Source organism: Meriones unguiculatus, chromosome 10 (genome assembly GCF_030254825.1).
Source record: "Meriones unguiculatus strain TT.TT164.6M chromosome 10, Bangor_MerUng_6.1, whole genome shotgun sequence".
Taxonomy (NCBI): Eukaryota; Metazoa; Chordata; class Mammalia; order Rodentia; family Muridae; genus Meriones; species Meriones unguiculatus.
This window is the reverse complement of record NC_083358.1, coordinates 121,541,406-121,567,642: the sequence shown is the minus strand read 5'-3', so window position 1 is coordinate 121,567,642 and position 26,237 is coordinate 121,541,406. Positions and strand designations below refer to the sequence as shown.

Genomic DNA, 26,237 nt, shown 5'->3' with positions numbered 1-26,237 from the left:
GGCTCTGGGAGGGAAGCACCATAGACCTACATCCAACAGGGCACTGCTCACAGAAAGCTTATCCTTTCCTAACAAAGTACTTTGTGTCCTAAGTCATTATTTTCATATTTGTCTTAATCCCCTTACAAAACTACCAACTTTATGAAATGATGACAAGTAAAAACTTAATTCTTAACTCTTTAGAATGTGCAATTTAATTTTGAGGAATATTTGCTGCCTGCAGCTGCATATATATCTTTAGGCCTAAAGGGAAAAGTTGATTTTTTTCAAGTAAATATATTTTTTAATTTTTTAATATTAGTTACAGTTTATTAACTTTGTATCTCAGCTGTATTCCACTCCCTCATTCCCTCCCAATCCCACCCTCCCTCCCTCATCTCCTCCCTGCCCCTTTCCAAGTCCACTGATAGGGGAGGACCTCTTCCCCTTTCATCTGACCCTGGTTTATCAGGTATCTTCAGGACTGGCTGCAAAGTACTCCTATGTGGCCTAGCAGGGCTGCTCCTCCCTCGGAGGGAGAGTGTCAAAGAGCCCACCTTTGAGTTCACTATTTCTGAATAGTCCCTGTTCCCCTTACTAGGGAAACCCACTTTGATACTGAGCTACCACAGGCTACATCAGAGCAGAGGTTCTATATTATATCCATACATGGTCCTTGTTTGGAGAAACAGTCTCATAGAAGACCCCTGTGCCCAGATATATTTGGTCCTTGTGGAGTTCCTGTCCTATCCAGGTCATATTAACCACCCCCCCTTTTTTATGATTCCCTGCACTCTACCGAAGGTTTGGTTATGAGTCTTAGTATCTGCTTTGATTCACTGCTAGGTAGAGTCTTTCAGAGGCCCTCTGTGGTAGGCTCCTGTCCTGTTTCTTGTTTTCTCCTACATCCAATGTCCATCCCGTTTGTCTTTCTAAGTGAGGATTGATCATCTTACCCCAGGTCCTCTTTCTTTTTTTCTTCTTTAGGTGTATAGATTTCAGTATGTTTATCCTATCTTATAGGTCTATATCAACTGGAGAACTCCTTCAGCTGATAAACACCTTCAGCAAAGTGGCTGGATACAAAATTAACTAAAAAAAAAAAAAAAATCAGAAGCCCTCCTGTATACCAAAGACAAGAGGGTTGAAAAAGAAATTAGGGAAACAACACCCTTCACAATAGCCACAAACAACATAAAGTACCTTGGTGTGACTCTAACCAAGCAAGTGAAAGACATGTTTGAGAAAAACTTCAAGTCTCTGAAAAAAGAAATTGAAGAAGATATCAGAAGATGGAAAGATCTCCTGTGCTCATGGATCGGCAGCATTAACATAGTGAAAATGGCTGCTCTGCAAAAAAGCAATCTACAGATTCCATGCAATTCCAATCAAAATACCAACACAATTCTTTATAGACCTTGAGAGAAAAATTATCAACTTCACATGGAGAAACAAAAAACCCAGAATTTCCAAAATGTTCTTGTACAACAACAGATCGTCTGGAGGCATCTTAATCCCTGATCTCAAGCTGTACTACAGAGCAATAGTAATAAAAACTGCATGGTATGGGCATAGAAACAGATTAGCGGAACAATAGAACAGAACAGAAGACCCAGAAATAAACCCACACACCTATGTATACTTGATGTTTTACAAAGAAGCCAAAACCATTCAATGGAAAAAAGACAGCATCTTCAGCAAATGGTGCTGGTCCAACTAGATGTCTACATGCAGAAAAGTTGATTTTAATAGATTGATTCTCCCTTTGCATGCCTACTTAGATCTGAATTATTAAGAAATGAGAAGGCAGAGGAAGATTAATCTGCGATGTGTTTCCTTCTGATTGTGCTTTAAAGCAAAGGATCCAGTTTTCTGTCTGTGTTCCCCAAATTGCTACTTGTGGTTCAGATTTTGATCTGGTCATTGATTTTTAGTAAGAAGTGGATTTAAGAAAAAAAATTATCTAAGTTATGAAAATATTCTTTTAAAAGGAAAGAAGGCATTGTAGTATATTAGCATGCAACTTAAAACAATTTTTAGGGCTGAAAAATTATATAAATATATATATACACACACACACATACATATAATATATCAGAATAAAAACAGTACTACAATTATCAAGCTCTGTATTTTTGGGAAGAGAGCATTTTTAAGGGTTCAGAATAAGATAGGTCCAAGTTTCACCAACCAGATACCACCTCTCTCCAATTTCCAAAACTATTTGTCAGCCTGCTTCATACATCAGTGCAATAAATTACAACAAGAAAAATCACACCAAGATTGGAAGCCAAGTGAGATTAACCCAGTAGGCCCTATCTTGTTTCTGAGAGCTCACTTCTAGGATCAGATTAAAAAATAATAATAACTTTTACTACATTGATATTGATGGAAGCAGAATTTGTTCTGCTGAGTTTTTCTTCCCTTTTAATCTTTTGGGAGAGATTTTTGAATTATTTGAAGCCAGCAGAATAACAAAAGTCCTTACCAGCAAATCTCCCCAGAGTGCCATGAATACAGAAAAACCTAGGAAGGTTAAAGGCTCTGTCTTAGAATTGAATGGCTGTGAAATCTGAATCTTCTCTAGCACATAAAGTGTACATGGACCTTTGTGACTCTTATTTTGACAGTAACTTATTTGATCTATACTCGTAAGTTCATGCATTAAAATATATAACATCCAGGTAACAACTTACATTAACTTTTATTCATGACATAGCAGCATAGTATGAGCATGGGCATTCAGATATTACTTTTTTGTGTGCTTGGGTTCATATGATTAGTATCGCTCCAACTAATACTTGTCTTTGATTCTATTTTGCTGTCTTATCTTTGCCTTGACGTCTCGTTTGCATTTTGCGACATTGCCTCTGGTAATGGTATTTCCATTAAAAGATGAACTTTGTACATAACGTCTGGGCTGGATAGTTTTATGTCAACTTGACACAAACTAGAGTTATCTGAAAAGAGAGAACCTCAATTGCCAAAATGTTTCCATAATATTGGTTGTAGGATGTTTTCTTAAGTAGTGATTAATGGGCGAATGCCCAGCCCATTTTAGGTAGTGCCACCTTGGGGAGGTGGTCCTGGGTTCTATAAGAAAACAGGCTGAACAAGGCATGATGTGAAAGCCAGTAAGCAGCACTCTCCATGGCCCATGTAGCAGCTTCTGCCTCCAGTGTCCTGCCTTGTTTGAGTTCTTGTCCTGACGTCCTCCAATGATGAACAATGATGTAGAAGTATAAGTCAAATAAACCCTTTCCTCCTCAGTTGATTATGATGTTTTATCACAGCAATAGTGACTCTTACTGGGACGACCTCTCATTTATTTTAAACAGTTTTTATTTGATGCCAACCAAATGAAATAACCCCATAAAAGGGATACTGATTGTGCCCTGAGCATGACCTTTCCTTGTAACCATTCTCCTTGATGTATTTACAAGCATTGGAATGCTTGGCCACCTTGTCATCCTTGACATCCTCTTCTGTGATGGATCTATGGATATTTCCTGTGTGGTTTAAGATCCCACTTGTATTAGCTTGTGTTATTGTTCAAAATGCTCACTTCTTCACTTAGGGGATTTTACCTCCTGCTATATCCTGAAATTAACTTCATGTCAAGCAGTGGTCAATGAATTATGAAAAGTGACAGGGATCACTTTTAAGATAGCCTTAGAAAGGATGCCATTCTGTTCCTATTCCTTTTATGAATAATCCAGATGAGGTTTGTTAGCACATTCTACATGCCAGAGCAGACTTTTGTAATAATGTATCTTAGTTTTATTTCATCGTACTATTATTAGTTACTTTGGTGGATAATCTCACAAATGTATCCATAATTGTATATGTAAAAATACACATTGTGTGCATACTCACATGTGCATATGAGAATACATATCTCTATATACATATAGAGGCATGTGGAATGAAGATTACTGTTCATAGTGCATGTTTGCTCCATACATAAACCATACTTTTGCTCTTATCTTATTTATCCACATGCCATTATTAAAATCTGGGTGCCTGTGCTCTAGCTATACTCCCCAAATACAAAAATTAGGAAGCTTCTACATCTAGTATCAGACACCATCTGCTGACTTACTCACCTTCCCCTTTTCATCTCTAACCTCACTTCCTAGCAAAGCAGTTTGTCCCTTCAAAGGTGTATTTAGCTTTCTTCACAGTGATAATTGTTCTTGACACCTTTTAAATCACTTGGGATTTGTTTCAGCTTAATTTACTTGCATTTTCTAACTTTTCTAGTTCATGAGAAGCTTTCATATAAATATTTATTATGAAAGTTATTTGTTTGATTTTTTAACCTCATTTTATATCTCTGTTGACTGAGATATTGAATGTGTATAGTTTAAATAATATATTAATTTATTAATAAATCTGGTAAAATTCTCTCAATGACTATTTTATAGGAAATGTCACGGTGAAATAAAAAATGGACTGAAGATTTAGTTATAAATGCAGAGTTTTCCAGGCCTTTACAGCCATTGAAGCAGGACATTCTCCCCAAGCATGGTTGGATACCATAAAAAGTTAAAATGTTACGCTCAGGATGCGAGGCTAAGCACTGCACTCAGGGTCAGCCGCTTTGGACCCAGAGTAGAGCATGTCTGGTTGCATGCGGGTTGATGCCCCAGGTCCCGCCTCTGAGAAAAAGGTATCGGACAGGTCTGATGCTCTTTGGGTGGATGACACCTAAACGAACATCGGTACAAAGTCCCAATTTATTTCTAATATCAGAGATCAGACCTCTACTCTTGCCTGATGCATCTAAAACAAAAAGGGGGAACTGTAGAGAGCTGCGGAATGCTATGCCTTAAAGATGGAGCTGGTTTCTGCCTTCCACCTTCCCGATGGTGAGTGCTCTCTGTCACGAACAATTCCACATTTGGCTAAGGCTGAGGATCTGGCTTGCTTCCATGTATGTGGACCTATCTGCATTGCCCACGTGGCACGCCTGGGTTGGCTACCCAGAGGCTATTTAAGCTGTGGGCTGGCTTTCCCCAGGGTCCGAGGATTGTTCAAGGTTTCTGAATAAACTGCATTGAAAAAAAAAAAAAATGAGAGTGCTGAAGAGATGGCTCTGAGGTTAAGAGTGCTGGCTGCTCTTCCAGAGGTCCTGAGTTCAATTCCCAGCAACCACAAAGTAGCTCACAACCATCTAATGAGAGCTGGTGCCCTCTTCTGGCATGCAGACAGCAAATTGTATTCATAATAAATAATAGATAAATAAATAAATCTTTAAAAAATAAATAAAAATGTTTAAAAAAACAAAACTCAAGATAAAAGGAAATGACAGACAAGTCTGACTAATTTAAAGCAAACCTTTTTTCCTTTTTATTTTTTTATATTAATTAGTTTATTCACTTTGTATCCCAGCTGTAGACTCCCTTCCCAATCCCACACTTGCTCCCTCTTCTTCTCCTATGCCCCTCCCCAGTCCACTGATAAGGGAGGACCTCCTCCCCTTCCATCTGACCCTAGTCTATCAAGTCTCATAAGGACTGGCTTCATTGTCTTCCTCAGTGGACTGGTAAGGCTGCTTCCCCCTCAGGTGGAGGTGATCAAAGAGCCAACCCCTGAGTTCATGTCAGAGACTGTCCTTGTTCCTGTTACTGGGGAACCCTCTTGGACACTGAGCTGCCATGGGCTATTTCTGTGCAGGTGTTCTATGTTATCTCCATGCATGGTTCTTGGTTGGAATATCAGTCTCAGAAAAGATCCCTGGGCTCAGATTTCTCGGTTATGTTGATTTCCTTGTGGAGCTCCTGTTCCCTTTCCCTCCAGGTCTTTCTTTCTATCTCCCCCTTTTATAAGATTCCCTGCACTCTGTCCAAAGTTTGGCTATGAGTCTTAGCATATGTTTTGATACCCTGCTGGGTAGTCTTTCAAAGGCCCTCTGTGATAGGCTCCTGTCCTGTTCCCTGTTTTCTCCCTCTTCCAATGTCCACCTCATTTGCCTTTCTGAATGAAGACTGAACATCTTACCCGGGCTGCTCCTTCTTGATTAGCTTCCTTACATGTACAGAGTTTAGTATTATTATCCTATATTATATATCTAATATCCACTTATAAGTGAGTATATACTGTGTGTGTCTTTCTGCTTCTGGGATACCTCACTCAGGATGATCTATCTGTTCTAGATCCCACCATTTGCCTGCAAATTTCATGATTTCCTTGTTTTTAATTGCTGAGTAGTATTCCATTGTGTAAATGTACCACAATTTCTGTATCCATTCCTCAACTGAGAGACATCTGGGTTGATTCTAGCTTCTGGCTATTACAAATAAAACTGGAAAGCAAAACTTATTACTAAGGAGACTTAGCCTAAAGTAGTGATAAAACAGAGGAGAAATCTTAGAAAATAGACTAATTTTTTCTGTTATTAATTTTAACTTTAATTTTTATTAATTACAGTTTATTTACTTTGCATACCCCCCTGTAGCTCTCTCCCTCCCTTCTCTCCTCCCAACCCCACCTTCTCCCCCCTTCTCCATCCATGCCCCTCCTCAAGTCCACTAATAGGGGAGCTCTTCTCTTTTTCCTTCTGATCCTACTCATCAGGTCTCATCAGGAGTGGCTGCATTGTCTTCCTCTCTGGCCTGATAAGTCTGCGCCCCCTTTAGGGGGCTGTGATCAGAGAGCAGGCCAATAAGTTCATATCAGATACAGTCCCTGTTTCCATTACTATGGGAATCACTTGGACACTGAACTGCTATGGGCTACATATGTGCAGGGGTTCAAGGTTATCTCCATGAATGGTCCTTGGTTGGAGTATCAGTCTCAGAAAAGACCCTTGTGCCCAGATTTTTTGGTCCGTTACTCTCCTTGTGGAGATCCTGTCCTCTCCAGGTCTTTCTATCTCCCCCTTCTTTCATAAGATTCCCTGCACTCTCCAAAGTTTGGCTATAAGTCCTAGTATCCGCTTTGATACCCCACAGGTTAGAGTGTTTGAGAGGCTCTCTGTCCTGTTCCGTTTTCTCCCTCTTCTGATGTCCATCCTCCTTGCCTTTCTGATTGGGGATTAAGCATCTTAGTCAGAGTCCTTGCTGGTGTTTTAGGACCCAGAGTTCTGTCTGCAGGTCACTGTGCAAATACTGCTGTGCTGCTTGTGAGAAAGAGTGTCCTCTCAGTGCCACCATCTTGGATCTTCTAGAATAATTTTTTTCCAACTTTATTTTTATTTTTTAATATTATTTACAGTTTGTTAACTTAGTATCCCTGCTGTATCCTGCTCCCTCTTTCCCTCCCAATCTCACCCTCCCTCCCTCATCTCCTCCCTACCCCTTTCCAAGTCCACTGATAGGGGAGGACCTCCTCCCCTTTCATCTGACCCTGGTTTATCAGATATTTTCAGGACTGGTTGCAACGTCCTCCTATGTGGCCTAGCAGGAATGATCCTCGGGGGGAGGGGAGGTCAAAGAGCCCACCATTGAGCTCATGTCAGTAACAGTCCCTGTTCCCCTCACTAGAGTACCCACTTGAATACTGAGCTACAACAGGCTACATCAGAGCACAGGTTCTATGTTATATCCATATATGGTCCTTGTTTGGAGAAACAGTCTCATAGAAGACCCCTGTGCCCAGATATATTTTGTCCTTGTGGAGCTCCTGTCCTCTCCAGGTCGTATTAATTGCTGCCCCCCTTTTTCATGATTCCCTGCATTCTGCCGAAAGTTTTGTTATGAATCTTTTTTTCTTTTTTCTTTTTCTTTTTATTAATTACACTTTATTCACTTTGTATCTCCCCATAAGCCCCTCCCTTCTCCCTTCCCCTCCCAGTCTCACCCTCCCTCCCCCTTCTTCACGCATGCCCCACCCCAAGTCCACTGATAGGGGAGGTCCTCTTCTCCTTCTTTCTGATCTTAGTCTATCAGATCTCATCAGGACTGGCTGCATTGTCATCTTCTGTGGCCTGGTAAGGCTGCTCCCCCCTCAGGGGGAGGTGATCAAAGAGCAGGCCAATCAGATTATGTCAGAGGCAGTCCCTCTTCCCATTACTATGTAACCCACTTGGACACTAAACTGCCACGGGCTACATCTGTGCAGGGGTTTTAGGTTATCTCCATGCATGGTACTTGGTTGGAGAATGAGTCTCTGGGAAGACCCCTGTGTTCAAATTTCTGGTTCTGTTGCTCTCCTTGTGGAGTTCCTGTCCTCCCCAGATCTTACTATTTCCCACTTCTTACATAAGATTCCATGCACTCTGCCCAACAGTTGGCCATGAGTCTCAGCATCTGCTTTGATAGTCTGCAGGGATATTTGCTTTGATACACTGCTAGGTGGAATCTTTCTGAGGCCCTCTGTGGTAGGCTCCTGTCCTCCTTCTTGTTTGCTCCTACATCCAATGTCCATCTCATTTGTCTTTCTAAGTGAGGATTGATCATCTTACCCTGGGTCTTCTTTCTTGTTTATCTTCTTCAGGTGTATAGATTTCAGTATGTTTGTCCTATTTTATAGGTCTATATAAGTGAGTAGATGCCATCTGTGCCTTTCTGCTTTTGGGATACCTCACTCAGGATGATCATTTTTAGGTCCCACCATTTGCCTGCAAATTTCATGATTTCCTCATTTTTAATCGCTGAGTAATATTCCATTGTGAAAAAGTATCACAATTTCTGTACCCATTTCTCAACTGAGGGACATATGGGTTGTTTCCAGGTTCTGGCTATTACAAATAAAGCTGCTACAAACATGACTGAGCAAATGTCCTTGTTGTGTACATGAGCATCTTTTGGATATATGCCTAGCACTGGTATAGCTGGATCTTGAGGAATCACTATTCCTAATTGTCTGAGAAAGCTCCAGATTGGTTTCCAAAGTGGTTGTACAAATTTTCATTCCCACCAGCAATGTAAGAGGGTTCCCCTTTCTCTACAACCTCTCCAGCATGTGTTGTCTTTTGAGTTTTTCATCTTAGCCATTCTGGTGGGTGTCAGGTGAAATCTCAGGGTCGTTTTGATTCGCATCTCTCTGATGGCTAAGGACAGGACATTGAGCATTTCTTTAAGTTTTTCTCTGCTATTTTGTATTCCTCTACTGAGAATTCTCTAGCTCTGTACTCTATATTTTAATCAGATTGCTTGATTTGCTACTTTTTAACTTCTTTAGTTCTTTACATATTCTGGATATCAGCTCTCTGTCAGATATAGGGTTGGTGAGGATCCTTTCCCGGTCTGTAGGCTGTTGTTTTGTTTTGATGACCATGTCCTTTGCTTTACAGAAGCTTTTCAGTTTCATGAGGTCCCATTTATTGATTGTTGCTCTTAAAGCCTGTGCTGTTGGTGTTCTGTTCAAGAAGTTATCTCCTCTGCCAATGAGTTCCAATGTCTTATCCACTTTTTCTTCTAACCGATTTAGAGTGTCTGGTTTTATGTTGAGGTCTTTGATCCACTTGGACGTTAGTTTTATACAGGGTGATAAGTATGGATCTATTTTCATTTTTCTCCATGTAGAAATCCAGATGGATCAGCACCATTTGATGAAGATGTTGTCTTTTTTTTTTTCATTGAATGGTTTTGGCTTCTTTGTAAAAAATCAAGTATACATAGGTGTGTGGGTTTATTTCTGGGTCTTCTGTTCTGTTCTATTGTTCCGCTAATCTGTTTCTATGCCCATACCATGCAGCTTTTATTACTATTGCTCTGTAGTACAGCTTGAGATCAGGGATTAAGATGCCTCCAGACGATCTGTTGTTGTTCAAGAACATTTTGGAAATTCTGGGTTTTTTGTTTCTCCATGTGAAGTTGATAATTTTTCTCTCAAGGTCTATAAAGAATTGTGTTGGTATTTTGATTGGAATTGCATGGAATCTGTAGATTGCTTTTTTGCAGAGCAGCCATTTTCACTATGTTAATGCTGCCGATCCATGAGCACAGGAGATCTTTCCATCTTCTGATATCTTCTTCAATTTCTTTTTTCAGAGACTTGAAGTTTTTCTCAAACATATCTTTCACTTGCTTGATTAGAGTCACACCAAGGTACTTTATGTTGTTTGTGGCTATTGTGAAGGGTGTTGTTTCCCTAATTTCTTTTTCAACCCTCTTGTCTTTGGTATACAGGAGGGCTTCTGATTTTTTTTTGTTGTTTGTTTGTTTTTTTTTTTTTTTTTAGTTAATTTTGTATCCAGCCACTTTGCTGAAGGTGTTTATCAGCTGAGGAGTTCTCTGGTTGAATTTTTGGGTAGCTCATGTATACTTTCATATCATCTGCGAATAGTGAAACTTTGACCTCTTCCATTCCAATTTTTATTCCCTTGATCTCCTTTAGTTGTCTTATTGCTCTAGCTAGGACTTCAAGTACTAAATTGAAGAGATGTGGAGAGAGTGTGCAGCCTTGTCTTGTCCCTGATTTCAGTGGGATTGGTTTGAGTTTCTCTCCATTGAGTTTTATGTTGGCTATAGGGTTGCTGTAATTTGCCTCTACTATGTTTAGGTATGTGCCTTATATCCCTGATTTCTCCAAGACTTTAAACATGAATGGATGTTGGATTTTGTCAAATGCTTTTTCATTGTCTAAGGAGATGATCATGTGGTTTTTCTCCTTCAGTTTGTTTATATGGTGGATTACATTGATGGATTTCCATATATTGAACCATCCTTGCATGCTTGGGTTGAAGCCTACTTGGTCATGGTGTATGATATCTTTTATGTGTTCTTGGATTTGGTTTGCCTGTATTTTACTGAGAATTTTTGCATCTATGTTCATAAGAGAGATAGGTCTGAAGTTCTCTTTTTTTTTTTTGTTGGGTCTTTGTGTGGTTTAGGTATCAAGGTGACTGTGGCTTCATAGAATGAGTTTGGTAATGTTCCTTCTGGTTCTATTTTGTGGAATACTTTGAGAAGTATTGGCGTTAGCACTTCTTTCAAGGTCTGGTAGAATTCGGCGCTGAAACCATCTGACCCAGGGCTTTTTGTGGAGTGGAGACTGTTGATGATTGCTTAAATTTCCTCAGGGAATATAGGGATATTCAGTCTTTCTACCTGATCGTGACTTAATGTTAGAAGATGGAATCTATCAAGAAAATTGTCCATTTCATTTAGGTTTTCAAATTTTGGGCATATAGGCTTTTATAGTATGATCTAATGATTGTTTGGATTTCCTCAGTGTCTGTAGTTCTGTCCCCCTTTTCATTTCTGATTTTCTTGATATGGATAGATTCTTTCTGCTTTTTAGTTAGTTTGGCTAAGGGTTTGTCTATTTTGTTGATTCTCTCAAAGAACCAGGTTTTTGTTTCATTGACTCTTTGAATTGTTTTATTTATTTCTATTTGATTAATTTCAGCCCTGAGTTTGATTATTTCTAGCTGTCTGCTCCTTTTGGGTGTATCTGATTCTTTTTTTTTTTTCTAGGATTTTCATGTGGCTCATTAAGTTGCTTGTATGAGATGTTACAAATTTCTTCTTGTAGTGCTATGAATTTTCCTCTGAGCACTGCTTTCAGTGTGTCCCATACATTTTGGTATATTGTGCCTTCATTTTCATTGAATTCTAGGAAATCTTTAACTTCTTGCTTTATTTCTTCTTTAACCCAGCTGTCATTGAGTAGCACGTTGTTCAGTTTCCATGTGCGTGTAGGTTTTTTGTTGAGGTCCAGCTTTAGTCCATGGTGGTCAAATAGAATACAAGGGATTATTTCAATCTTCTTGTATCTGTTGATGCTTGCTTCATAACCATCTATATGGTCTATTTTGGAGAAGGTTCCATGAGGTGCTGAAAAGAAGGTATACTCTTTTGAGTTTGGGCGAAAAGATCTGTAGACATCTATTAGGTCCATTTGATTTAGGCACTCTGTAAGTGCCTTTATTTCCCTATTTGGTTTCTGTCTAGTTGATCTGTTCCTTGGTGAGAGTGGAGTGTTGAAGTCTCCCACTATTAAGGTATTAGGATTAATGTATGATTTAAGCTTTAATAATGTTTCATTTACAAATGTAGGCACTCATGTATTTGGGGCATAGATGTTCAAAATTGTGATGTCCTCTTGGTGGATGTTTCCTTTGATGAGAATGTAGTGCCCCTCATTATCTTTTTTGATTAATTTTGGTTGAAAGTCTATTTTATTAGATATTAGGATAGCTACTCCAGCTTGTTTTCTGGATCCATTTGCTTGAAAACATTTTTTTCCAGTCCTTTACTCTGAGGTAGTGTTTATCTTTGTTGCATAGGTGTGTTTCTTGGATGCAACAGAATGTTGGGTCTTGTTTCTGCAACCATTTTGTTAGTCTATGTCTTTTTATTGGAGAGTTTAGTCCATTGATGTTGATAGATAATAGTGTCCAACGAATGTTACTTTCTTTTGATGTGGGGTCGGGGGTGTTGCCATGTTTCATTGCTTGTATTCTTTTGTTTTGTTTTTTTTTGTTGTTGTTATTGTTGTTGTGTAGTTATCAATTTCTTATGTTTTCTTGGATATAGTTGTTTTCTTTGGGTTGGCATTTTCCTTCTAGTAACTTCTGTAGGGCTGGGTTACTGTGTAGATATTGTTTAAATTTGGTTTTGTCATGGAATATTTTGAATTCTCTGTCTATGTTGATTGAAAGTTTTGCGGGTATAGTAGTCTGGGTTGGAATCTGTGGTCCCTTAAGGTTTGCATGATTTCTGCCCAGGCCCTTCTGGCTTTCGTAATTTCTGTTGAGAAATCTGGTGTCATTCTGATAGGTCTACCTTCATATGTTACTCGGCTTTTTTACCTTGCTGCTTTTAAAATTTTTTCTTTGTTCTGTAGGTTCAGTGTTTTGACTATAATATGATGTGCAGAATTTCTTTTCTGGTGTAGACTATTTGGTGTTCTGTAGGCCTCTTGTATATTTATGGACATCTCTTTCTTTAAGTTGGGAAAGTTTCATCTATAATTTGCTTGAAAATATTTTCGAGATCTTTGAGCCTGATGTCTTCTTTTTCATCTACTCCTATTATTCTTAGATTTTCTCTTTTTATGGTGTCCTTGAATTCTTGGATGTTTTGTGTTTGGAACTTTTCTGATTTTATTTTATTTTTTTCTTTGAGAGACGTGTCAATTTCTGCAAGTGTATCTTTGGCACCTGAGATCCTCTCTTCCATCTCTTGTATTCTGTTGGTGATGCTTACCTTTGTAGTTCCTGATCTTTTCTCTATGATCTCCAGCTCCAGGATTTTCTCTGTGTTTTCTTTATTGATTCTAATTCTGTTTTCATATCTTGCACCATTTCCTTCATCTGATTGAATGTGGTGTCCTGCTTTTCAATGACGGCTTCTATTTTTTTGTCCATTTCCCCTCTATATATCACTAATTGTGCTTCTATTTGTTTGGCTGTATTTGCCTGTCTTTCTTTGCGAGCTTTGTTCATTTCTTCTTTATTTGTCTCCATTTTTTGTGGTTATTTCTTTGAGAGCTTTGCTTATTTCCTCTTTGTTTGTCTCAATTTTCATGACCATTTCTCTGAGCGATTTGTTCATTTCCTCTTAATGAGCCTCTAATAGCTGGAAAAAAACATAGTTTTAAAGTCGTTTTCTTGTGTATCTAGGGAATTGAAGTGTCCATTGATTTGGCGGGTTGCTGGTGAAGCCATGATGTCCTGATTTTTGTTGGCTTTGCTCTTATGTGTGCCTCTGGCCATCTGGTTATCTATAACCCTCACTGTTTGTTCCTGGAGTCTGTAGTTCAGGCTAGAACCGTCTCTCTGTTTTCTGGACAATTTTGGTGTTGCAGGTACTTTGCCACTCAAATAAGGTACACACTAGCTGCCACCATCTTGGATCACCTAGAATAATTTTTTTAAAACAGAGATAATAGAAACATCACTTCAAACTGTTCTTTTGTAGGATTCATCCAAAAAGAAAAATAGACCAGCTGATGATAGTATACAAAAGAAACTGCAGACACAAGCATGTAAAGATGTCCAATTTTACAAAAAGTCTGAAAAGTGTAAACTAAAATGAAACCCATTACATTGACCATAACTGAAGGGAACACTACTATACAGTCTGGTCAGGGCACTCACATAAAATATTAGTTATATGATTTTGAGAGTGAAATTAACAATAAAATTTTAAACATGTCATTTAATTGACATAATTTTTAATCACAAGTATCTAACATAAAAAATAATAACATCAACAAATAAGCAAATATGTAACATTAAATTAATGATTGCATCATTTCACATAGCAGAAATCTCCTACTGGATACATCAGCTTCCAGAGCAGGGCATTGTGGGTTCTAGTCTCATCGTGGTCACATAGGGCTTAGTTTGCTGAAGATAACATCCTCTTCAGAAACAGGGTCCAAAGGCTTCAACCTGGTCCTGACCTGAAAACCTACTCCCCAAGAACTAGATTTCATAGTACAAGAAGGCACCAGACAAGTTTCCAAAGAAGAGAAGCAGCAAACCTTCCTATATGATGCCTATGAACAACAAGAATATCCAGCGCAGTGTAACCCTAAGGGTTCCATATTGGCACACATATCTTGTAGGTAACCAACAACTCTATAATTGTACTTGAGACCTGTTCAACAAGAGGAAAAACCCTGCCTGATGATGAAAACTTGTGAAATAACTACACAGTGTTAGTAAAGCCATGGATTTTGTAGCAGAATCAATAACCAATCACTTTAGTAAGCCAGTATAATCCCTACCAACAATATAGACATTTGTCTTCATACCTACAAATAAGTGGAATCTTTCCCACTCATCAAAGAAACTTTCTATTGCAACAGATAAAGACCATTATAGAAAACTGCAACTAATCAAAATGCAGAGTTATGGAGTCCATTTTCAATGGATACATCTATAAAACTCTCCATTCCTAAGGCTCAGGGGACATTGTAAAAAAGGAAGAAAGACTGTAAGAACTAGAGGATCAAGAATATCAAGGCCTCAACTGTGCACAAAGATCTGTGGGCAACTAAAGAATGCTGAGAGTGAAAGAAATAGTCTTCAGAGAAGAGCACACTCATTGGTTATCAATACTAAATGGTCAGCTTTGAAAGTATGCACATAAGTAATATTATACAGATTGAGCAAGTTAGATCTCGGAATATACATGTATATACATATACCTTTGCACATGTAACCATGTGCATAAAGAGGCCATGAAATTGAAAAAAGAGCAAGGAGAATTCTATGGGAGGCTCTGAAGGGAAAAAAAGGAAGGGAAAATGATGTTATTATATTATAATCTAACAAAGTTTAAAAAGAAAGAAAAAAATAAAAATTTAAAAAACAATAAAATTGGAAAACATACAAAAAATCTCCATTACATATTAAGAGAATCCTTGAATTAGGGAATGGAGAGATGGCTCAGTGGTTAAGAGCATTTGCTCTTTCAAGACCAGAGTTTGGTACATGTTAGGTGGAGAACAATCATTTCTCACTCCATCTCTGGAGGGTTCAGTGACTTCTTCTAGCCTCAGAGGGCATTGGACTCACATGTACATACCCTTAGAAATGCACACACACACACACACACACACCTATGCATAATTAGGAATATCTTTTTTAATTTTTATTTTTCTATATTAATTACAGTTTATTCACTTTGTATCCCAGCTGAAATTATTGAGCTAAATGTTACTTGTATTATTTAATGCAATCATGAAACAAGTGAGTTATTTAAATAAATTAATTTAGAAAGTATAAACAACATGGCTATGAGCTGAAATTGTTCAAATAGCAGTACATTACCACCACATGCCTGCTTTGATTAAAAACAAAACAGAACAAAAAAATCTGAGACAATTTATGTCTACCTATGTTATATATGCACTTAAAAATAGTATCTACTAAGTACCATTAAAAGTTTGTTTTTAAGCAAGTGCCTCCTATACTTTTACTTTTATAATGTCCATCTGTGATTTTTATTAAAACACTGTAGTCAGAAGCATCTTGAGCATTGCATTCTGGTGATCTGAACAGAAAAAGCTAGTGATGAATTAGGCTTAGAACCTGCACATGACATATACACTATTCTCCACACACACACGTCTTGCTACAAATAAGGAGCTCCTAAGTAGAAGTGTGTGTCTGCATCTACATACAGGTGCTAAGCTGTGTTTTGAAGTAAATGAATAGCTTGAGCTTGAATATGAACTCCAACCCCACCGTTGAGTGACCTTAATGGTCAATAATTCTTGCCTTCCATTCTGCGCTACTACAACATGGGTTAAGGTGGTGGATGCCAACAGAGCACCCTTTAGGCCAAAGCCGTCTTATTTCTTGGTTCAGCCCACCGCTTCTCTCTGGATTCGCTCAGCTTTGCAAAGGAACATACTAGATTACAGTCATCCGGGTCTATGCTGTGAGTGGCTGGGATGCCCTTCTCTGCCCAAAAAGAGTCTAATCTTGTATTTATCACCAAATGGAGCACAAGCTTCTCTGAAAATCATGACAGTCTTTGCAAGTTTGCATCTCTAAACTTGGAAGCTCATTATTCCTTCAGCAATTTTACAGCAGGATTCTCCCTTTGAAAATGATCTGTTTTTATTCTATCCTATATGAGTGCTTAAATTTTGATAGCTTGGAGTCAGTGTTTTTTTGTTTGTTTGTTTGTTTTCAGCATGTTATGTCACTGATATTAGGAATTTGATTGATACATTTTCTATTTGAAGTTTTCTCATCCCCAAGAAATCTGTGACTATCACATTACTACAGTCAAAGCTCTTTAGAACTCTAAAGCCAAATCAAGACAGTGTCATCTCTCTGGGGACCTCTGAACCAAGAAAAATAAACATTTCAGAGCCAAAACCATAAATCTTCAGTGTTTACATGAGCAAAGCCCTGGAGCTGTGTCCTGAAACCTGATTCCACCTTGAGCCTCAGCTGAGCTATTGCTGGACTGTAACGTTTAATAAATCTTCCCTGTTTTAGAGCACAATGTTCCCATTCTCTCTTCCACCTTAGAATCAGTTACAAGTCCTTGACCTTTATCCAATTCTGCAATGCTCCTCTCTAATTCTCTTTAAATGCCACATCAGTTAGTCATAATATAAGTCGTTCTGGAGATTAAGGAACACCAGAGCAGCTTTCAGGGAATGAACCATTCACAGCATAAAATTCTGAACCAAGATCCTGTTCAGTCACATGTTGAATATGAATCTTTCAAATATGGCTACAGGTAAAAATAAAAAGATAACATCTAAAATCACAGCCAGGTCGTTTAAATATGGCCAGAGTCCACATAGCATTTTTAAATTTATGAGAAGATTCAGGGAGGGGTGATTTCTTATTTCTTCCACTGAACTTTCATTCCCATCATTTTGTATGAAGCATGACTAAAGCAAACAGTGTGCCAGATTCATAAGACACAGAAAGGGGAGAACAACTGAAGGTTGAAGAGCAGCTGTCCATGGTGCAGGCAAGGTTGTAGACACAGAACGCTCATGACCTTATGAAGAAGGGGCTCTTCAAATAAATATTTGAAGCACACAAAGGTGTCAGCCAAGCAAGACCTAACAGGTCTCAGATGCAGCACTATCTTGACCTTTGACACACATCTGCTTTCTCTAATACCTTTGCCTTTCAGAAGCCAGCCTGCTCGGTCAGGCTGCTGCCGTGCCATAGGCTAGCAGACTCACAGGGGAAAATTTACACAGTGTCCCCAGTGGGGATCAGCCGTAGGTCGAGCACATGTACTGCCAGTGTTAACTCAGCTCTCTCTCCTTCCTTATCTCACTTTCACATATTCCTACAGGTTCCCCCCCACCCCCGACCCCAGTAAAAGATTTATTAAAAGCTCAAGTCCAGAGGTAGCTCAGCTTAGGTTAAAAGTGGAATCAAGCTTCAGGGCACAATCCTAGGACTTGGATTAGGTGTTAACACTGGAGATTTACACTTCAGTCTTTGAAGTGTTTGTTTTCCTTGACAGTGTGCATGTACCTGCATCCTGCAATCCTTTCTGGAGTGTTTGAAAATGTCTTAGTTTCAAATACATCAAGTCTAAGTCTCATGAAGAGGAGCCAAGGCTACTTTATTTACAGGAGCCTTATGACAGCGCAGTGGTAGGGCCTCGCTCAGCATTTACAAGGCCTTTGATTCAGTCTCCAACCCTACACACAAACACACATTTACACATATACACAGAGACATATGCACAACACACACTCACATGCATACAGAGAGCTATAGACACACACATGCACCCACACACAGAGATACAGAGATACACAGACACACACTTACACACACACACATGCACACACACACTCATACACAGACACAGAGAAATACAGGCACACATTCAGAGACACACATGCACATGCACATACAAACATATACAGACACACACCCACACACACACACACACACACACACACATGATGAGTAATTGGGAGAAAGGATTCCTCAATTGCCATATAATAATTTATTCAGAGTGGTAGAAGGAGAAAGAGAAAGAAACAAATGCAAGTTTAGGCCACTGGAATGTTAGCTGGTCACCACGTTGACTAAATTCCGTTTTCCATATAGGACCTAGTTATGGCAAAACATGAATCAAGAGCAATGTTTTCCTGAATTTATAGAACATTAACCTGAACTTCAAAATTCTGCCAGCTTACTTTGTTCCGACTTAAGATTTGCTTTGGATCATGAATTATTTGGACAATATTTTGTTTTCCCGGGGACATTTTAAAATTTTATTCAGAGATGGGAATGTCTGCATAGGTAGCATCCCATAAGTGAGAGCTGCGGAGTGTATTGTTGAAGGTGAGACAGATCTTTTTGTACTTTAACATAATGGAAGGTGTGTGATTAATGAACAAGTGCTATTCATTAAAATAACACTGCAATCTGTGGCGTGGGAGATGCTACACAAACAGACAAGTGATTTAACGTTCCTAAGCATGCACCTTTCGCAGAGGCTGGCTGTAAGAGTTTTCCTGTGGGAACTAGCGAAAACCTCTAGGAGTGGGTCACGGTAAGACAATGAGGAGGGGACAAGCTCAGCTCACTCTGGCAAATCACACATGCATCCCTGGAGCTGTGTCTTGCTGTGGGCATTTTGTAAGATTCCCCGTCAGCCTCCCAGATAACAGCTTCAGTGTCTATCGGAAGCTTTAAGTTACAGTGAGGAAACACACCTGCAGGTGACTGCAGCCTGCAGTACGCACACTCAGATGCGGAGGCGGGAGGGCAGCAGCCCTCTCTGAGCCAGCTAGCGGGCAGAATGAGCTTCTGTGTATCTAGTGCTTCAGAAAGCAGCGACTGGGCCTGGGATCTCAGTGAGCCACATGACAGGTACTGAGCTATCCTCACCACTGAACCCCAAAAACAACATCGCACCTGCTCAAGGTGGCTAGCTCTTGCTTGGGGACTACAAATGAAGCATCATACACTTGTTTTGTTAAATATCAGTTAGTCACTATAAACTCTCTAAGCCTAATTTAAAAAATAAATGTGGTTATTTTGCATGTTACAAATGAATAGTTGGTTAAAACAAAACTTTTAGAGACTAAACTATAAATTCTTTATATGACTATAATCTTCAACTGGAATTTCAAGGGAATGTAGTCAGAATATTGCCATTCCTCCCTATCCTACCACCACCACCTTGGGTGCTTTCAATAGTCTGGCTGTTTGAGAAAACAAAAATAAAACAAAACAAAACAAACAAAACCTCTGTGCTTGCCACTGTCATATAGTAAAGTCAATGTAAGAGCAAAAAGAGTAAACTGGGTCCCACTCTGCCTCATATATCAACGAAATTGCCCTCTGAATTGTGGCATGCTGTTATTTGAGAGAGTTGATGATAAATGAAAGTCTGCAATACTGCCTGGTTCCGGAGTTACAGTTCAGTTTATGGCAAATTGTGGCTTGATTTGTAAGGAAAGGTAAAATGACAGAAAAGGTATGGATAGGAAAGACATATCAGCAGGACATTGCTTTAACTGTCCATTTTGGGCTATCAGGAGTTTTAAAAGACATAGTTTGATGTGTTCTTGCCTGACAACGCTCAAAAAGCAAAGAACTGGCCGCCTTCTTCAGTCCATTGATAAAAGCTAAGCTACTAGGACACCATGGATTCATGGCATAACTGTCGGTTATTATTGACACTATGAGTGTCACGGGCAATGAGCTTACAGGCCCCAAGAATGGAAAATACTTGTCTGATTCATTCACAGGGTAAGTCAAGGTTGCAAAGGAGCCTGAGATCAGAAAGGCTTATGTGATAGGTGTGTCCCAGTGGCTCAGTGTGTGGTTGTCATGCACCAGGCTTTGAATTCCAACTCCAGTACCACAAAACCCCAAACAAAACAAAACAACCGAAAACCAAGCTTCTGTTAAAGTCCACTGCCAAAGCCTCTCTCTGCTTTAGCAAGGTTCCAGATTTCGAGGTAGGATCTGGGACAGGATGCAGAATCCCCAAGTATCACAGCTGATGGCTCAGGCAACCGACCATGATTGAGAGAAGAAAGAGGGGAGAAAGCCTAGGATTCCTTCTCTAGGACTAAGGACTGGCTACACTGCTGCTTGGGAGGAAAACTTAAGTTGACCTGTTAGATGCTAATTACTGACCCTCTGTATAAACCTGCCTCAGTCATTATTCCTGATTGGCTAATTAAACGGCCTATATCTGGGCAGGGCAGAATGGTGTAGGTGTGGCTTTGGAGAATCCCACTCGGAATCGTGGGAAGTACAGACTTACAAGAGAGAGGAAGGAGGGGGACACCATGATGGGTTAGCCTGGAGAAGAAATCACATAGGCTTGGAAGAACTCCAATAATGGCTTAAAAAGGCCCAGATGAAGAATACAAACAAGTACCATGGGATTATGTATGGAAGGTAGATCAGATGAGGATGATAAGGCCAATGGCATTGGATGGGGGTGGGAGATGGATAGTGAATATATTGAGACAGTGTAAGTGAAATATGTAAATAAGGCAATTATAAATTTAACAGGTGTCTGTGTCTAATTATTTGTGATAGCAGGTAAAAATAATACTGCCGTGATAATCTTAGTGCTAATAATAAATTTTTCCTAGCCCAACAGCCATTGAATATTTACAACACTGACCACTCTTTTTATTCTCTGACTGGAGTTGTAGAAAGCAGCTTCTAGCCCAGAGTGGAAGGGGTTGTAAAAAGGGGCTCTTTGATTTGAGATTAGCTCCTGTGCAGGAGCAGGCCATCGCTGAGGCCTCTGCTTATCTTATAAGGTTGAAAGTTAGGTTCTGAATCTACTCACTTATTTGTGAATCAGTAAGAAAAAAGGAAAGAGGAAAGACAGTAAGCAATGACTATTCATTCACACATGATAAAGGGAAAAGAATGGATGCGGTTAAAAACTTTACCAATTTCTCACAAGCTTTATATGACAATGATGTTGAATTTAGCATCTCCTCTGCAGAAACTGCAGCAAGTTTAGGCTACCAGTTTCATAATTTCAGCCCATACATACACACAGGCAAACAATCAGACATATAGACCTGTAGATATTTACACACATTCAATGGACAATTCAAAAGGAGCTCCTTACATACGTACATACAATTGACATACACTCAACGAATATATGTACAAAAACAGACAGAAGGACATATTTACATATATGCAACTCATGAATGAAGCAAATTCCAGTGGGCTTCAACCCCAGTGGGCTTTCACCCGATGGGCTTCTGCCCAATGGGTTTCCATCAAGGTTTATTGTCTGGTTAGTTTTATACTTCTGAGACAAAGGAATTACCTCATAGTCAAAAGGCCATTAATCACAAAAACAGATGAATTCTAAAATACAACAGGTTACTTGTTTTAAAACTAAACATTTCTTATCTATGCATCCATTGGATAAATTCATAGTGAGTCCAGAGTGATAAAGCTTGAGAAGGCCTAAGGTAAACAGGGTCTAAAAGTTACAAGGATATATGTCTTTTTGATTAGGACTGACTATGTGTTTTTCCAGCTATATCTAAGTGTATAGTCAGTTCAGGATAATAATTTTTCCTGTCTTTCATTATAAGAACAAAGTAAATTTAGAACAACAGTATTTTATGCCATAAGCTGACAAGGTATAAGGAGTTACAACACAGTAGTTTGTGTGTATTTTGACAGTAAGGTTTGTACTTAAATTAGATATTTCTTGGTAGCCACATTACATTTGGGGTTCACAGGAAGTTTAAACCAACTTGCCTATATATTTTTTCTTTATTAATTACACTTTACTCACTTTGTATCCCCCCCATGGTTCCCTCCTTCCTCCACCCTCTGCCTGCATGCCCCTCCCCAAGTCCACTGATAGGGGAGGACTTCTTTTCTTTCCTTCTGATCCTAGTCAATTAGGTCTCATCAGGAGTGGCTGCATTGTCTTCTGAGGCCTGGTAATGCTGCTTCCCCTTCAGGGGGAGGGAATTAAAGAGCAGGCCAATCAGTTCATGTTAGAGACAGTCCCTGTTCCTATTACAATGGAACCCACTTGGATACTGAACTGCCATGGGCTACATCTGTGCAGGGGTCTTAGGTTATCTCCATGCATAGTCCTTGGTTGGAATAGCAGTCTCAGGAAAGACCCCTGTGCTCAGATTTTTTTTGTTCTGTTGCTCTCCTTATGGAGTTCCTGTCCTCTCCAGATCTTACTATTTCCCACTTCTTTCCTAAGATTCCCTGCACTCTGCCCAAAGGTTGCCCATAAATCTCAGTATCTACACTGATAGTCTGCAGGGCAGAGATTTTCAGAGGTCCTCTGTGTCAGGCCCCTGACAAATTGTGGTATATCTACACAATGGAATATTACTCAGCAATAAAAAACAAGGAAATAATGAAATTTGCAGGTAAATGGTGGGATCTGGAAAAGATCATCCTGAATGAGCTATCCCAGAAGCAGAAAGACACTCACGGTATATACTCACTCATATAGACATATAATATAGGATAAACCTATTAAAATCTGTACATCTAAAGAAACTAATCAAGAGGGAGGACTCTTGCTAGAATGCTCTATCCCTATCCAGAAAGGGAAAGAGGCTGGACATCAGAAGAATGAGAAAAGAGCCAACTTGCCTATATTTATGGTGTATACCAGTATTCTGGAGTGAAGGCAATCTGAGGTTACACATCTGCCTTAAGTCTGTTTCCTGTGAGGCATCTAGAGGTCCACAAATATATGTATTGTAGCCATCCATTAACTTTGTAAAATTATTTTAGAAGTTCTAAGCAATTTAACTTTAAAAATATTTGAATTAATCAGGAATCCCATAATCAGGAATTAATTCATCTGAACAGCAGTACATCTTCAATAAGGTCTCACAGGAAGTTTGTTCAATCAGAGTGGGTAAATACCCAGAAAGGGACAATTCACACCAATGCCAGATTTTAGAGAGATACAGTAGGGCACAAAGAATGAGCGTCAGAGACTGGAAGCAATTCTGGGGTGTATCATGGTACAGATCTTGCAAAATATCAGATCCCAAGCTCACATGTCTACTTAACTCCTTTAGCAGAATGGCTTTTGGCACAGTAGCACAGAGAAAAAGGGGTGTCAGAGGCTGGAAGCAATTCCAGGGTGCATTTCAGTACAGCCTTTGCAAAACACTGAGTTGCTATCCAGAAAGTTCACATGCCTGCTGAACTTCCCTTAATCAATGGCTCTTAACATTGGAAGCAGTTCTGGGGGTTCATCACAGTATAGAGTTTGCAAAATACCAGATCACCTTCCAGAAGGCCCATTTGCCTTTTGAACTCCTTTACCGGAACGGCTCCTGACAAGCTTCCATTGCTTCCCCCCTGCCCTCTGATCTAAGCTGTAACTGCTTTTAGTGTTTCCAGCTGTCTGGTCCATCTTGTACCACACAGAGCAAGGTCTCCTAATGTAATTTGTAGGGTTGGAATTTCTCTAAGACACCAAACAGACTTCAATTTAATTTTTTCTTTTTAGTTACGGGTCTCCAAAAAAGTGTGAAAGACAAACACTTTACCACTGAGTCATATAAGTTTTCACTCTACTCCAAGTTTCCTTGCCTTCAAATTATTCATGTGTATGTTTCTGTATGTGTGTATATGCGTGCTATAGTATGTATCCATGCATTTAGAAGCCAGAGGACAGTTTCAGAGGGGCAGACACCATCCATCATTTTTTTTCTTTAGAGAGTCTCTCACTGGCCTAGAACTAGCCAAGTAGGCTCAGCTAGCTGTTTAGTGGTTCCCTTAAAATTGCCTGCCTCTGCCTACCCAGCTGTTAGCTCACAAGTACTGCTACCGTGCCTGGCTTTTACATGGTTTCTGGGCACCAAATTCAGGTCTCCCGCTTTCAGGATGAGCGCTGCTCCCAACTGAGCCATCTCCTTTGTCCCCAGGCTAAGCAACAATATGACCACCATCAACAAAAACCTGGATAGTGTTAAGTATCTCCTCTTGGTAGTTATCTGTTCATATTTTCAGAAACAAACAGAATATAGAAAGGTTTTTATTTTATTTTTCTCTAGGACTACAAGACTGAGCTGAGACATTGTTTGTCCTCATGCATACTTAAATGCATGTAATACCTTAAAATCAATTTCAGCGTAAAATGCACTAGTTGCTGTATAAAAATATTTCTGGGAGATATTTGTAAGTTTGTTAGGCATTATATTTAGCCACACCAGTCTTGCTGGGTTAGGGTATGTAGAAAGTTCCAGAAAGGACTTAGACAGCCACATCTGTGCTGAGTTTAGCATGGGAACATGAAGTAATTTATCAGCCAAAGTAAGATGTATAAAACTTGATGTTCATATGGGGGAAATAGGTCCTGATTATAAACCATTAAGAAGATAGTCAGAATATATTGGATTTGAATGTCTTGAGCAGTCACTAGCCTGAGCCACTCTACAGTGTAAACTTTCTCATCTATATTTAATGTAAGGGGCTATCCCAAGGAATGGTGCAGCAGGCGCTATAGATAAAAGGATCATCAACAAACCATGTGAGATTTTTTAAGATATTAGTTTTAAGCCTGGTGGGGATATAAATGAATACTTTTCACAACTGTAACTCTCATGCCAAAGCAGTCTGTGTTTGGTGTCTGAGAGTGAAATGATGTGATAAGAGGCTTCAAAAGGCTAGGAGTGACATGCTCAGCTGCACTTTTGGTAATTCAAGAGAAAATGGAGAAGCATATACATATGCAAATATTATTTTCCTATGACAGTCAAAAGAACTTGGTAACTGAGTTTACCAGTACAATGGAACAGGGAAGTCATTTGTGATCCCCTTCTTTTGGGCTGAACAGGAAACTATATGTGACAGACAGGATACAGCTTCTGGTTACAGAAACACCTCAGTGTTCCTGAATCATGATTAGAATTAATGATAGTTTTTATGAGATCACTATGTAGGACATAAAACACAGTGTAAATAGCTGGCTATCACAGGTGCACTTATGAGTACTTTTATCAATAATAATTAACCTACGTTAGTGGCTTACAGTTTATAAAGTGCTTTAGTGTTTGTTACCTCATATGACATCCCCCTTGTAGCCACATAAATATCCTAACTCATCTCAAAGTAGGGAACAGCTTAGCTGTTGACTCCATTCACTCCTTACATTATCACATAGGTATCACATTCTCTTGTATGACTTCTATTCTTCAGTCTCAGTACAGTTCTTTAGGATAAATAAAAAATATTTTGGATTAAAGATACCATTTGCTTTTATATTAATCTGTGTATTTCTAGATTAATGTTCTTTTACACACGGATTCATGAAGGAAAAAAAACTCTTGCCTTTCAAGGTTTCACTAGGCTTAACCACAATACTTAGTTCATGATAAAAATAAACAAAGGTTTGTAAAGAATGGTGTCTTGGTTATTCTTCTGTTGTTGTGAAGATACAATATGACCAAAGCAACTTATAACAGAAAACTAACCAGGGGTACCTACAGTTTCGTACGGTGAGTCGATGACCATTATGGCAGGGAGAGTGTTGGCAGGCAGGCAGGCAGGCAAGCATGCTGTTAGAGCAATAGCTGAGTGCCTAGATTTGATCCAGGTACCAGGCAGAGGGTGTTAACAGAGGTCAGCAAGGGCTTTTGAACCTCTGACAAAAGATGCACAACAATACTTGACAAAAACATGTAGAATGTTTGCTCCCCATTTCCCTTTATTATCAGGAACTTAAATGTAAGTATATCTGTGATTTTTCTAGATGGATACAAGCAGAATGGCAAATGCAGGCAGATCTACAGATTTGTCTAAATTGTGAGACAAAGACCATCTGCAAACAAAGTCTTCATATGGGGAGAAGACAAATGTCTTTGCGCCTGGAGAGCAGTAGAGCATGTACCATGTTAAGTAGTTAGGAGTACTA

The 26,237-nt window shown here is 39.2% G+C and overlaps 1 pseudogene; it reads right to left on the bottom strand.

The window, feature by feature from the left end:
- Positions 1-25,837, bottom strand: part of LOC110562737 (E3 ubiquitin-protein ligase RNF220-like) — a 99,828-nt pseudogene extending 73,991 nt beyond the window's left edge.
- Between the last annotated feature and the right edge of the window lie 400 nt (positions 25,838-26,237).